This window comes from Dreissena polymorpha, chromosome 10, assembly GCF_020536995.1.
Source record: "Dreissena polymorpha isolate Duluth1 chromosome 10, UMN_Dpol_1.0, whole genome shotgun sequence".
In the NCBI taxonomy this organism is placed as follows: Eukaryota; Metazoa; Mollusca; class Bivalvia; order Myida; family Dreissenidae; genus Dreissena; species Dreissena polymorpha.
Window position 1 is genome coordinate 57,843,278 of NC_068364.1, and position 16,840 is coordinate 57,860,117.

A 16,840-nucleotide genomic window follows, 5' to 3' on the forward strand; every position below is an offset into this window, starting at 1 on the left:
CTGCAGCATCAAAATACACATGTATAAGTTTCATGAAATTTCAGGCGATAAATCCAGGCGGAAAACAGCTTCGGACACATTTTCCTTAAATTTCAATCAATTAATAGGGCATAACCCTGGACTTACAAAGTCGATCCCGACAGCGTATGTTAAGAGTGCAACACCACAGTATGAATTGATGATATACATTTATTGCAAGTTTCTTGAAATTGTATGCAACAGTTACTGACAATTTGACAAACAGTTCCGGACGAATAGACAATAGCGCTCAGCTATTGGCAAAGTATGAACAAGCAGATAATAGGAAAGTAAATCACACTTTACCCCTGCAAGGTCACAGGGGCAGGTCGGTACATAGAGATGTCGTTAAGACACGGCGACGACCTGTAAATAAATGTCGGATAAAAGAGACCGTAAATCACACTTCAACAAAGACATGATAATAAAACAAGTAACGTCTAATATTTATTCAACACAATCGAGAATCAGACCATTACGGTAATTGACTAGAAAGTCACCTTTAAACACAAATTAACCAGGCAAATTACCTTATGTAAGCTTGCTCAATATCCATTAGAACGAGAGAAAATAGTACTTTGATATTCATACCAAACTCAAAACTAAACGAGAGCCACATGTTTTATGTCGTGACCCTGAACACTTGAAATTAGCGGTTAAAGAGGAGCTTTACTTTTGTTGTAACTTTCACTTTACTTAATAGTGTTCGTTTTTTTCTGTGGCGAAACAGTGAACTGTGGTGATTGAAGGTGTTTCCACAAACTTGAGATGATACATTTTGTCATATCATTTGTGTTTAAGGCGATGCTCAGCTAAGTATCGCTTTGCTTTTACAAGTTTCCTACATTTTTCAAATTTAAAACCGGTCTCTTGTCCGCATACGGCTGTATTTCTTTTTAGGCTGAATCGACTTTGAATGAACCTGAGCAATTAATTCAGTAATATGTTTACATTCTGTCATATGTTTTTAAGAATGGTCATTGAAATAAGTTATATAATTACATCCTTTTACACACACTTTAGTAAATTAACGCCCCGGAATGTGTCTTCATGTGACGATTGAATGCTACTTTAGTGACACCCAAGTGAGAACGTTCGTGTTCTTGTGAATGTTCTTTTTCATTTCCCACGCCTTACAATCACGCTGCGAGTCGATGTGTTGCTTGCTGTGTCGTTTTAAGTTGTGTTTATGTGCAAAGGTCTTTTTATAAAATTCTTCTGCCTCAGCCACCATCGAACTGTTCCCATTTGCTTATCCTTATATCATATATTATACTTATCCTTGATCACATATAGGTATAATCGGATCTTTGTCTACCGGCAGAAATGACTCGTTTCTCCGTTTGCAGCCGGTAACAATGTATCTGACTCCATGATTGCCTCAGATGCACATTAAGTTACACTGCCTAGTTATGGTGACTCTGACTTTTAAACGCACGCATTCAGGGTTATCAGGGAAAACACGTTTCTCTCTTATGTTAAAGTAAGTCTTTTCCTTGCAAAATTCCATTTTAGACGCAAAGTGTCATCCCTGGGACTTTACCTTGACATGTGCATTAAGCCCTGTTTTCCAAGAGCAAGCCTCATTTTACAGGTTGGGTGTCTTTGTGAAGGATATACAGTGTAAATGTCACTGATGCTCATTTCTTAAAAAAAATTAAATTCTTCATAACAAAACACTGGGATATCAACATGAAGCAAACAACGATTTTTGTTAATGTTATGTTAATTTTATATTGTGAATCAAAGATCATCACCAAAAATGAAAAATGAAGTATGGCTGAATAGTATAACATAACAAGTACATTTATGTTGTATGCCTTACACAATATAATGCTAAAACATTTGTTTTGTATGCTTAATATAACGAAGTGAAACTCCAGTCGCTCCAGCAGTATTGCATTCCTATTATACACACGTACACGTTTATTTTGAAAATTAAAATCTTACCCCTGTTTGATGCACAAGAAGTAACAAGCAAATAAGAGGTTACCTATTCGCAAAAATCTGCAAAATACCGTCATCCAAAATCAAGCTATTCACCGAAATCCATGTTCCTATTTTTCTTGACCTTTGCCTGAATTGCCAAATATTCAGTTGTAACTAGGTCAGCATGTTTTTGCTAGCTACTAACAATATTTCAGTGCAATACCTCTTTCCAAACTGAGGTGACTGAGTGCATGTCATTTTCTATTTTAAGTAAAAGTGACCTTGACCTTTGTCAAACACGCCCCAAAACAATCCCAAGATAGATAACCTGGTGACTTTCTATTTCCAAGATATTGCAAGGTTAGTTTTAGCAAACCTAAATTAATGACAGGAAACCACCGTTGTATCTGTCCTTTCTTTGGAAACAAGGAACTTGAACTTGATCAACCCAGCTGGAAACCGTATAAAAATGGCAACCACGAGTTTTGTTTCAAGCACAATATACAAAAGAACAGACTAATGAAAAGTTATTTATATTATGGAAAGTTGTTTATACAAGCATGAAAAAGTACACATTAGGTTGTCATAAGCAATTTAACAATTTTGAATGAGGTCAGTTAGAATTGCTGGGGAAATACATTACTTGCACTGGCCAAGGAGCCTTCAAGAGCAAAAATATATGTCACATTAACTGAAAAAAGGCTCATAAATTGTTTCGACTTACATAAAGTGTATATGACTGAAAACATTTTGTGTCATGTACTACTTTAAATGAAATAATAACTTTAATTACAATCATTTATTTCATTTGTGAATTAGTTCAATTTTGAAGAAATGATTGCACATATGAAATTATATAGTCTAGTTAAACAGAACGTATTTTACAGATTTGGTTTCTATGTCGAGCGTTCCATATTTACATTCCGAAAGATCGCAGATGCATATGTACACATGTTACAACTTTGTTTTTGAAACTATACTTTGCTTATGACACATGCATATATTGTTAAGTTATACGCGAATCGAACATGTGTATTAACATATGTCTTACCGCTTCGAAGAAGAGTATTTACACATTGTATAACCGAATCGAATATGCCATGCGTTATTGCCGTATTGGACATGCGTATATACATATGTAAACACTTTTGTTGTTTTGAATATACGTATTAACACATGGTATGACCGTATCAAACACGCGTTTTAACTGATGCTTTATGCATATCAATAATCGGTGTTCTCCGGAAGCAACGGCAGCCGGCGATTTCACCAGTTTGAAACAATCTTGGCGCCGGCTACTTTTCCCCAAATTACCAATTCAAAACAGCGCAAAAAAGCCTGTCTAATTTCCTAGTTGCCGGCTTCTTTGAAAATATAACTGGCTACTAAAATTTTATGGAGAACACTGCAATGCGTCTTTAAAGCACACCATGCAGTTACTTCCCTTAATGTTTCTTAATATATTTCCAATTCAAAACTTGAAAACTAGCAGGGACTAAATGTTCTCTCTGTTAATATTTCTGCTATCCTCTGTAATGGAATATATGTACAACTTTTTAATTACCAAAAAGGCTTTGCGCAAACAGTTATTCAAATAACGAATCTGCTTCTATTCAACTGTTTATTTACTTTAACTGTTGGTATAATGTTTCCGTACTATATTCCTTATATTTAATTAATTAAGTTTTCTGCATTAATAACGATACTTCACGAGATAACACCATGGGCTGATACAAAATACAGTAGACTCTGCCAATACCGGACTCTTCGAATACCGGAACTCTCCCGATTCCGGACGGTCGGGCCAGTCCCGTATTTTCTCCTTCTATTTCTTTGTTAAAAAATGTTGAATAAACCGAACTCTCTGAAAACCGGAAACCGGACGGGTATCTCCGTAAATTTGGTCATTTTCAACGTAAAATACATTGAGTATACCGGACGGTCTAAATTCTCAAGATGCCCGAGGCGTGAAAATAACAATACAGCGAGTGCGTTGTCACACATTTTGTCACACGCAATTATCGATAATCGGATTAAACATACCATAAAGGTGTCAAATCGTTACCGCGCTATGGGAGTCCGATTAAGTAATGTTAAACAAACTGTGAATGTCTATAATAGACGTGCGGTGACACCAAAAAGTGATTGACTCGATCGTTTTATTAATTTTATTAATTATATATTATCGCCTATGATAAACAATTTAATTAAAAAAATTAATGCATGCCGTTGCGACGATCACTTTCTTGTGATCTTCTCGAGTATTTTAAAAGATCTTATAGCCATGTTTTAACGCTGAAATGGTTGTTTAATTGTTTTGTCAGATAAACTGTTAGAAATATGATAAATATTCATCCATCTGTATGCAAATTCATTCATTTTCGTTTACTAATTTCGAACGCATCTAAAATGTCGCAGCCTCCAGCAAAACGCAGACGCGTAGAGCTTACGTTACAGGATGGCGACTTCCTGGTAACGGCATACACCCTCCTTAACATTGCAGAAAATAAGATCGTAAAGGAGAAATGTGCTTTCAAGCAGAGAGTGATCTTGGACTTTTTCGTGAAATCGAAAACTTCAAAAATTTGTAGGTTTTGAGATTATGAATATCTTAAAAAATAATTATGACGCTGTTTTTTGCTTGTGTGTATGTTTTATGAAATGTGGTACATGTATGTATTGAATAATAAATCGTGTATCTACAACAATCTTATTTGTGTCGTCACTCGCCTATATGACTAATTCCACGTTCGTACATGTATAAAGCACCACGCTCACTTTGGGATTAATCAAATCAAGTCGGTATGGAATTTGTTTTGCTTTTAATCGATTAAAAACATATTTTTTAAGAATGCAATTAACATCATCAGTACCTGCGTACAGTTATCACATGGTACATGTAAATGTATATGGTTTGTTTTATTTCTATGTGATTCTGTACACAATGCATACCTTGTATATTTCGGCAATATGAAAACTCTTGGTAAACCGGAACTCTCTGAAAACCGGACGATCAGGCCGGCAATATGACAAATTCCACGTTCGTACATGTATAAAGCACTACGCTCACTTTGGGATTAATCAAATCAAGTCGGTATGGAATTTGCTTTGCTTTTAATCGATTAAAAACATATTTTTTAAGAATGCAATTAACATCATCAGTACCTGCGTACAGTTATCACATGGTACATGTAAATGTATATGGTTTGTTTTATTTCTATGTGATTCTGTACACAATGCATACCATGTATATTTCGGCAATATGAAAACTCTTGGTAAACCGGAACTCTCTGAAAACCGGACGATCAGGCCGGTCCCGAGACCGTCCGGTTTACAGAGAGTCTACTGTAGTATCTATGTATTTAAGGCATGACCACTATGTCCTGGTACCAAACGAGTTTCGGTGAGATCTTGTAAGATGGTATTCGGGGTACTGGACGCGTTTAGATCGTTACCTTGAGTATACATTTTATATAAGGAAAAGTGTGCAACTTTTTGTGATTTTATGACTCCGTAAATTATGTCAAATGGAACAACTGTATATTAAGATTCTATGGTATTTAAAAGCTTCGCGTCTCTTGTATTTTTCTGAAAATGCGCACGATGCGCTTGAAGGTTAGCTATTGCGATTGAAGGACGTATAGAACCGCGCTCTGAATTATATCCGACTTTGGTGTGAAGATTTGAAGAGAAATTGGGGATATGATATCTATAACAATCAATGCTAATGCCTATGATTTAGATAATTACTATACTTGTATTACATTGATGATAATGATGATGATGATGAAGATGATGAATAAGAAGAAGAAGAAGATGATGATGATGGTGGTGTTGATTTGATGATGATTATGATGTTGATGATGGTGATGATGATGATGATGGTGTATAATTACTATTCTTGTATTACATTGATGAATATGATGATGATAATGATGATGATGATGATGATGATGATGATGATGATGATGATGAATAAGAAGAAGAAGAAGAAGATGATGATGATGATGATGATGATGATGATGATGATGATGATGATGATGATGATGATGATGATGATGATGATGATGATGATGATGATGATAAGAACAGAAAGGTACAGAAACGAAACGTATCGATGCAACACTCTTTTGGAATGTAAACAGCTATCACCAAACATCGAATGCTCTTTTTTATTCTATACCAAATGCCAACAAGCCACACAGACGAAGAAGTACCAGATTGTGAACAAAATTAAAATTGTATCAAATTGTAAATAAGTGTATATTTTAATTTTGTAAATTAATAAATTAATACATGAACGCGTTCTCAAGAAATGTGCATAGTTGGGAAATACTCCATCCTACGTGTTAATTTGTTCATACGACACAAAATTGTAAAGTACTGAAACCTCACGTTTAGGTTTAATGACAAACACTGGTTTGGATTGCTGGTTTTTATTTGTTTCTTATCTAATGCAAAATAGTGATGATTTCATCAAAATTGAAGTTTTGATACACTAATTACAATTGTTACATATTGATTAAAAAAACATTAAAGCGGGTATATACGATTTTTATATGTGCTGAAATGTAAAATATTGATACAAATATGTTATAATAACACACAATATGCAAGAAAAATGATACATTTAAGACGAATTTCATAAAATACAGCAAATACAAATAAGCGCCCCGAGCCGATTGTGACGAAGATAGTTCGTAATTATTTTCCTACAATAACCGATGCATTCGTCTTTTGAGTAAGTGTTCGTGTGTCGTATGAATCGATATCGCTGCAGGAATTTCAAATGAACCGTTAAACTAAATTTAGATTCACATCGTACATGCATGATATACATGCTGGCGAATTCGGCTGTACAGCCTTTTTCGATTTCAGAATTAAATATCTGGCTTATTTAGCATTTTTCGACACATGTTCTTCTTAACTTTTATTTTAGTTTATATTGAAATATATGTATAATAAGTTTTTTACACATTTTATATTAATTAATAAATATTTGACAAGATCGTATATACCCGCTTTAACTTTGAATGATGCAAAAGACAAATAGTGTTTTAACGGACAAGCATTAGGTTGTGCATTGCTGTAATAGAGCTATCATCAGAACAAGTCATATCTTTGATCGTTCATCTTCATGTGTAAGTTTAAGATAAAGCTACTAAATATGTTGATATTGAGATCGTGAACACTCTCTTGAAACCACCAAGCCGAAAGCATGTCTGTATGTTATAACAGTGTATCTTTCTTTCATTGATGAGCAGGCGGTGATTGTCGGTTGATCTCAACTCGTCTATACTTCCTTCGGTGCATTGTTAACGAACGACTGAAACACAGTTAAAATACAATAATATGAATCAAAATATTCTTTGCTTGTGTTGTACATAAAGTATATTTCTAATAGGCATAGTGTAACGTGATATCGATTTGTCGCAATCCTTAAAATAATATCCATGTAATATTCATGAAAACATGGGACATTTGCATTCGAATAAGAAAACCCAACAAGACGTAATATTTGTTGTTTATTACTAAACATAGCCTGGTCAAACACACTTTAATATTTTTTAAATCGATATTCCATGTATACATAAAAGATAGTTCTTGTACTGTGTGTAAGAAGCTCGTGATTAAATATTTCACAGATGTAGGGCGTACGATTGACGGAAGTGTTAGGCTATATTTATACAGTAACTCAATGGATCACCCAATCCATATCAATACATTTTGGATCTTAAAGCTGTTGACAAAGAAATTGTTTGTTCCAACGTTTACATAAAACAATTATTTGAACATATCGTTAACATTTATTTAATAGACAGCGGATTCGCATATGTTTTCGAGAAGATAATTTTGTACTCGCAAGTTTTGCTATCGGCATAAAGGTAAAAATAAAATAACAAGTTACTAAACGTTATCACCGTTGAAAAGTCTCAGTTTCTGATATTTCATTTTCGAAAATCCTGTCTACTTCTTTTTTAAATTTTTATTTATGCATTTGAGCCTTGCTCTGTAAAAAGTGGGTTTAATGCGGACTGCACATGCTAATCATGGACGACACTTTATGCAAGTGCATTAAACCCCTTTTTCACAGAGCACGGACTATTTATAATGTAACGACTTGCGTAATCAGTTAAAAAGCGTCCTTGGGCAATACAAGTAGCACTTACTGACTGGCGATCATGTTTATCTGTGCTTCATGACTTTCTCTCGGGACATGGAATTAGAACTAAAGCATAAAATATAGAACAACGAGTTATTTGTAATGCATATTGATGTCGACTTTAATTATAACATAAAAGTAAATGTCTCGTCTGCGTAGTTGATACGATATTCAGCAAATTAAGTGTTTTTTTAAATGATTTATAGACCCATATACAATAAGGAATACAAGGAATACACCCTAGGTTTTCCAGTGGCGTATCGTTATACGAAAGAAACCCGGGGACTGTTCCATCGAATGTATATGTTCATTCATCGGAAGTTTGTGTGTACTGATCCTTGTTCTGATGTGTGGAAAAAGTAATACTATACGCTTTCCACTACAATTAACGTTAGTTATCTAGTTAACGTAAACGTAGCATGTATTTGCCGATTATGTTGTTTTCGATGAGTATTACAGACGATGAGTTTTAAAGCTGTTCTTCGTTGCATCATGAAATGCCTGGACACGTGTAAACAGTGTTCAAACCAACAGCTGTTTCAGCATTTAAAAACCTCGTTTGAACAAAAATGACTTGTTAAATTCAATTCCAGATCATTATAATTCTTCAGTTTATCGGATCAAACTCACCAACACATTGAATTTATTAACGAAACTCTCATTGGGTGCTAACGTTTTTATGCATAGCGAATTTACTTGTCTTTATTTGACACTTAACTATGTTCTATATATAACATATATTTTTCCATGTTATCGTTGTTCTTTTTTTTTTTTAAAGTAAAACAAAATGAAATATCCAACTTTAACAATTAACGTTACATGACGTCGTGGCAATAGACCCAATTATGCCATTACACTGCATGATACAGCTTTATCTCTTCTAAAGAACACTTTTCGAGTGTTGTATGTTCTATTGCAGAACAGATTGCATTACCTGTATTCGATACTGAGCTATCATTCGTCTGTTCTACTAATTGCCGTATATTTTAATGAATTGTTTTAAAACAGAACTTAAGAAAATGTCGAAATTTACAATCGTCTTTTATGACAATCTTACAGAAAACACAAAAATGATATTACTGTGCGCGTGGCAGCTTTATTCTGGAAAAGCTGTAATAAAATAAGTTAATATCATACGCTTGTATTGAGAAAATATACTCATTATGACGTAAAATGCAAAATTATAACTGTACATACTCCAATAGTGACACTGCCATCGCATATGCACACAAACTTTTCGGTATTTGCGCTTCATGGAGCCCCGTTCGCCACTGTGCACTTATAAACTTATGTTGCTAATTTTAGGCCTAACTTATACTTTAAAAGACATTCTACAAATAAACACAACATTTCATGTCGAGACAGCTTTAGAATGGTAAGAAAAAAATCCCTTATGCAAGATCATGTTAAATACATATTTTGTTATGAATTGATATTAAGAACACATTTCTTCTACTGAGTGCTTTCCCGAACAACCTGTAATCGAAATTTATCCGGTTTTCTATTTATTCCACCATCTTGTGATTATAAAAAAGGAAAAGACGTAGCAAACATTACATGAAATTATATCATGATAATATGCTTACAGTCATAATTTTGCTCATAATAACGTCGCAAAAATACCTAAAACAAGGGATAGATGTTGTTGTTTAAACAGACAAAATGCACTCCAAAGGATTTGATAGGGAAAGTATTTATACGTACATCATCGGAGAAACGTTCCATCGAATGTATATTGGCATTGTTTGGTGGTTCCGTTGAAATTAGCCTGGTTATGATGCAATCCGGACCAAGTATTAAATTTAAATCATATGTTTAAATTCATTTAACTGAAATCATTGGTAGCCATATTGTATAATCATTGGTAATCAGCTAGTAAACATTATCAACAACGTAGTGTGTATTTGCCAATGATATACTAGTAAGTGTCGATGAAGTTCACAGCTGCTGATTGGGAAACTGGTTACCTAATTGCCGTTACAAGCGTCCGAACTGAATTAGTAATTTGCATTGTAACTGATATAGATATGGCACATGATCATTCCGCGGTCTTAATGTTTTTAAATATTTACTTAAAACATTTCTAAGAGTTTCATGATTAAGCCTAGTTATACATAAACCCATCACTACTTTGTGCCGACTTTGGCGTCTCGTCGTATTCGGTGTCCCAGGAGCTGGCAATATATTCCATGTTGATTGCGATTTTTTACTTCGTGTCATATAAACAGCCTGTTGCTGACTTGGCGGAATACTGGTACACAAATGCAAAAATGATGCAGTTGACCTGTTGAAAAAGAGAGAAATTGATACGTGATTTCTTCCTAGAACCAAGTTTCGTACTTTAACTGATATGAAGTTACATAATGCTGCTTGGGAACAATGAGAAAATACACATTTAACATATACTGGGACACTGGGGAACTTCCTTTTGCATTGTGTATTCCCCGTGATGTATTGAACACTACATGTCATCCATTTTTTGAAAGGGATTTTGGTATATGATTATGGCATGTTAGACATTTTTTGACGTTTAATCTTGTGACATGACATCCCCAATGAAATAAACTGGTATTACTTGGAATTGAGTCGCTATTCATGTACGGAAATTATAAGTTGTAATGGGAGTTATTGTCAACTTAAAAGGTGTGGTTTTGGGTAAAAAACCCGCGTTTTAAAAATTGCACAACATTTTTAAGCTAGTCAAAGAACGAAAAACGATGCATTTCTAAGACAGCGACTACTTATACAAAGTGTGATAATAACTAAGTGGTTTTATTATACACTTATAACAAACTTGTATCAGAAAATTAAGTTTTAAAAGTTCGGTCGTTGATACTGAATGGATGGTGTCAAACAGATATGTGTGGTGTTTTTTATGCCTGTAGCACGATACATCCAAGTTGTAACAGTCATACGACAGAAATGTCGATTACAACAAGGTGGGGGAATATTTGTTATTTAGAGTTATTTTGTCAGGTAATTTACCTGTTGTCCTATAGTTAGGACATAGCAAGGAATCTACCGGTGCCTGTTAAGCATACAGGTAGCTTGTCATGGTAGTTTGATTGCGTGGCAACTCTATATAGGGATTTGGACGAATCGGAGTAAAAAATAAGGAGGCAATTTGATAAACAGGTCATTGTAATCGCAATAAGCTCTCAGATAGTATTTTTTGAGACCGAATAACGTTGTGATGTTGTTTAGGGATTTCATGTGTATGTGTCTGAGTATCACATAAATAAACATATATCGTTTTCCAATGCTTTTGACCAAAGTAAAAGTTCATTTACACATAGTTTGAAGATGCATACAACAGGCACATACCAACTTGCGTTTTATATACCAAACAACTAGAGCAAGGGGAGGGTCATACTTGCGCCATAAATTTAAACACTGCGCTGATTTAAAACGGATTGGCTTTCAAGATTATAATCAGTTTCAAGTAGAACGTAATACTAATCAAAATTTATGAATAACGACATGTATGGAGAATATTAGTTCCACATGACGTCCTTAAACTGGGTGAACCGTGTATTGACACAAGTGAATATTTCATTTAAACCGTGCAATTATATTAGCCTTGGTCTAGCTGTAGTGGTGAATACAATCATAGCAGATTTCGTTTTAACCACATTTAAAATAAATATGTACGTGCCTCGATCTTGTTAATGTAAGAAACTTGCACAGGCGAATATATACCGTTTTGCTACGATACCGAGCTTCAAACAACCAAATTAACGGGAACTATATTACGTTAGAGAATGTCTCTACCTATGTTTATAGCGCGGGCGATGAGGTCGTTATTGCAATAAGGGCATAATATTGACATTCAACATGGCATTGATAATCATCATAATAGTGCCGTTGTTATGGTGTGTTATGAATACAAAAGCAGTAATATATAAAGGATATTTGTTGGATTTGGTGGAATAACGATTTAAATTCACGAGTAATCATATAAAATGATATGTTCGCCACGAGTGAATATATTTGTCTATGATAACGAGTGTATTAAAATAAATATTCCACCAAATCCAACACATTTTATGCATACGAAAGATTACTTTTGAATTTTGCCATTCCGGAAAATATAATTCCGCCTTGGGCTAATCCGTATGTTTTTATAAACATCAATGCAGAGTAGTCGCCCTCGGTAAATCAATGGTATTTTCGATAATGGTATTATCAATAATATTGGTATAATCAATAATTTTCACTGTCATTTTTCACTGTTGACACAGTGGAATATCAGTTTCAATTCACTGATTATTTCTCTATAAACCATCGGAAAGCATATAATAAAAATCATACATTGATTATTTAATGGTACATTGTTTGATTAAATATTATAGTTTATGAAAGGTTTGATTAACGCCCTGGGTAAATAACTGTATACATTTTATTTAAGGGGGCGAATGTACAACGGTCTTGCATATACATGTAAGGACGGCTACAGGTTGCCAAGCCAAACTTGAGTACATGACATAGGTGACGCATGCATCCAGCCGAGCCAACATTGAATATATGACATAGATGACGCATGCATCTAGCAAAGCCAACATTTAGTATAAGGAAAAGGCAATGCATGCATCTAGCTAGCAATAGTAGTAACGCGTCTGAGATTTCATTCCAAAGATTGGTATCAAACAGACGCAGACGAATCATGTAAACCACTAAGAGAAATCGAAGTATTATAACAAAATGTAGCATTTCAGACAAATATGCTATATGTCAATACGATTTTGTCAAAGACTTATAAGTATGTACATACATATAATGCGTTTAATATGCGTGATGATAGCTTGAAATACGTGTGTCAGTAATTGGCTCAATTAGAGTGAAGGATACACAAAACTTGCGGCTTATAGAGGCGTTTTAAAATGAAATGTTTACAAATTGATACCTGCAACTTATTCGCGTTTGTGAGCAGTTACGATACTATTATCATGTCCTCCTATTTATCTTCACTTATTGTGATGGTGTACGAAGAATGACAAGCAAAATGTATTCAGAGCATTAACATATCAAAATTAAAATCTAAAACAGTAGTCGTTAGTCTATGTAGTTAGAACATGGCTATTGTCTTAATATTTTTCAATAGTTTATCTTTCAGCATTTAATAATATTAATTATATTATAACAAAAATCTGCGTTTTATGAAAATATTAGACGTTTCGAGTGTTTAAAGGGACACAAAACAATTCATGACCTTGCGAATATCTGTGTACATTAACACGTATTCGTTACCTGAGTCAATACTGAACAGTTTTATTATTCGAACAAATATTTTAATAAGCAATTTTTATTATCAAATTACGCCTATATGTGTATAAAACAAAACAACAAATTTGCGCTGTAATATGCGCTTAATTTTTATAAACTCTGCTAAGAGTGGAGCATGATGTCATCGACCCCCACACACCGATTCACTATGAAAATACAATATATTGAACGGAAAAGTATAGCACAGAAAAAACCTTCCAGTATAATAAATAAATTTGTCAATAAATAACAAAACTGAATGACTTACGATAAGCAGCCTCATGATGTACACGATTTCCTACTTATTCGAATTTTCAGATTCAAACGCAGAATCGGAATGAATAAAATACCAAATATCACCCATTTATATATCATAATACACGCCGCTCACACGCACCAAAATCCATATAAGCACTTTGGCGTCCTGAACTCCAAAAGCCAATCATAGTTCAGCCTACTTAATTTTACTAACGTGAACATTTATAATTGAAAGGACAGTGAACTTTATTGTCGCTTCGTTGTTCGATCGGAAAACTTAACTACGCACGCTTGATAGCAAAAATATGTGTCCCTTAATTAACATGTAACATACTGTTTTAGACGCCTACGTTATAGCTTGTACTTTTCCAGCGCTAGTTTTTTTTAAATCTCTGGAATAGATGAATAGTCTAGTCAATAATGCATTATCCATTCAAATTGCGCACAAAAGTGTACGCTTCTGTGCAAGATACCAGAAAAAAAATCAAAAGCTTGACAACATTTATAACAAAAATTAATAATAAACGTATACAAATATGTTTCCATTTCCGTGAACACGAAGGTAAACATACATTCAGGATGAAACACACTAGTTATTGAAAATATTATGATTTAGCTATCCTAGATATAAGATAAAAATTAGGTAGGCACAATTTTAAATTTGACGTTTACCGTTTATTATTGTGTATGTGGGTCGTTCCACGAAAACTTATCACACATCATTTATCTAATATATCAATATTAAAATTGAATATATTTATTTCCACATTGTTAACACATATATTATTTCTTGCTTGGTGCACTTGTGTTTCATGTTGATATAATACCAACAATTTGGCACACGATTATAAAATCGTGGTGTTGACATATGATTTTGTACCACTGGTGCCACTCATCAAACAGATGTTGTAGTGGAACGTCGCATACACGAGAGGCGCCCAGATTATATTTGAACAAAATTATTGACGCTTCATTGGAATAGCAGCAGTACCTGAGTAGAAGTAAGGACTCAATATGAGATTAATGACATGCCTTATTTAGCGTACACATTTACGACCATGATTCAAAAGTCTTGTTAATATTCGTTTGGTCCGGTTTTTTCGCTGATGTGTTAACAAGTGTGACTTGAGGCACTGTCAGGCAGGAGACTCATTGACTTCAAACCTCCAACAGTTTATGAACGTCATTTTAAACAAACGACTTCAGTTCATTATTGCTATAGAACTAGCAATTAACTTAAGTTCCTATGTTGACTGAATCTCATTTTTCCTCTTGAAGTGAAACCAGCTCATGCCATGTAAATGCTATCAAAAGAGTCCCGCTTAACGAACTTATGGTTTTTGCTAACTGTTTCGTCTATTTTCAAGTTACAAACTGTGCGTCATCAAACAAACAAATGTAATTAAGCATTGGCCTCTTTACGTCATGTATAACTGATAATTAAGATACAGCCCTCCTCTTCTTTATATGAATCTGGCTTAGCGGATTAACTTTGCATCTTTTTTTTCTAAGTTTATCTTCCAATATTTTGGTGAAAATTTTACATTAAGGTCCCTTAGAGTTGCCTAACATAGACGAGATCTCACGTTGGATCGATGAATTAAGTGTGGCGATCATACAATTCAAATTTTCTGATGACTTCCGGTATGGTCACATTTCGACGATATCTAAACTTTGGCAGAGGAAGGCCAGCATTTATAGTGTGGTGTTGATGTAAAGTTTTATCATGAATGTTCTTCATGGAGCCCAAGGAAATCGAATATTACATTGCTTTCAGGTCATTTTGAATACCCCTATACGTGAGTTTAGTCTTAAATAATCTAGCACTTCAACTCAAGAATCAACTTTTCGACATACCGTGCGTGCCATATATGACAAATAGCGATGTTGAAACATAATGATTACGCTTATTCATGCTAGATTAAAATTAATTGCAAGTGGGTTTTTTTTGCACGCGGTTCTTTCAAGTTTTTGTTCAAATAGAATCGTGTTATGTCCAGATGTGGTATTATAAAACTGTGTCAAGTGCTGCCCAATAGATGAACTAAACACATGTATAAATATAATACTTGAATTGATCCTAATAATTTGATGTGCAGAAATAAAATAGAGCTGTGATAAAAACCAGACATTTCTCGCTATGAAAGTCGATAATCATTAAATAAAATATCACATCGGATTGATCCGATCTTACTTGACAATTCCGGTAAATGGATTAAAAAAAAACCAGATATATGAAAAAAAATAAACAGATGCTTAATCGAACGCGTATATGTAGGTTAAAAACCACATTTGGACTTCGTTTAAAAATATACAATTTCAATAAATGATATTTGCATTTTTTTCACAATTTGTTTTTAATAACTACATGTATGTAAGATGATGTAGGATAACATGTAGTAGATTGTTCCTTTGTTTTAATCAGACAATGGTGTCGTCATTGATTTTACTTCAAAAATAGATTTTAAATAACCCACACGTATGATGTAGCAAACCCTGTTGCAGATTGTACCAAACAAATCATACAAAGACATTGACATAGATTCTCCAACATTATATTTTTAATTAAGTAAATCTATGTCAGTCAGTTAACGTAGGAAAAATGTAACAGATTGTTCGAAAAAGTTCTCTTAGTTAATTGCAGCGGTATAGAGGAAGTAATGGTAATGCTAGTAGTATTTGTATGAATTGTAGTCGTATTAGTTGGATTAGTGTTAAAAGATCTTTCTAGAAAAGGTAGTGGTAGTAGAAGTAGTAGTGGCAGTAATGAAAGTAGAATATGCATTGGCGGTAGAGATGGTAGTAGTAGACGAAGCAGTTGTAGTGGTGGTTGGGTGGTGGTTGGGTGGTGGTGGTGGTGGTGGTGGTGGTGATGGTGGTGGTGGTAGTGGTGGTGGTGGTGGTGGTGGTGGTGGTGGTGATGGTGGCTGTGGTGGTGGTGGTGGTGATGGTGGTGGTGGTGGAGGTTGTAGAGGTGGTGGTGGTGGTGTAGGCGGTGGCGGTTGTGGCGGTGGTGGCGGCGGCTGCGGAGGCAGCGACGGCGGTGGTGATGGCGGTTGCGGCGACGGCGGCGGTGCCGGTGCCCGATGGCGGTGCCAGTAGCGGCGGCGGTGACGGTGGCGGTGGCGGTTTCGGCAGCTGTGGTGGCGGCGGCGATGACGGTTCCGGTGACGGTGATGGTGACGGTGCTGGTGTCGGCGGAGGCGCTGT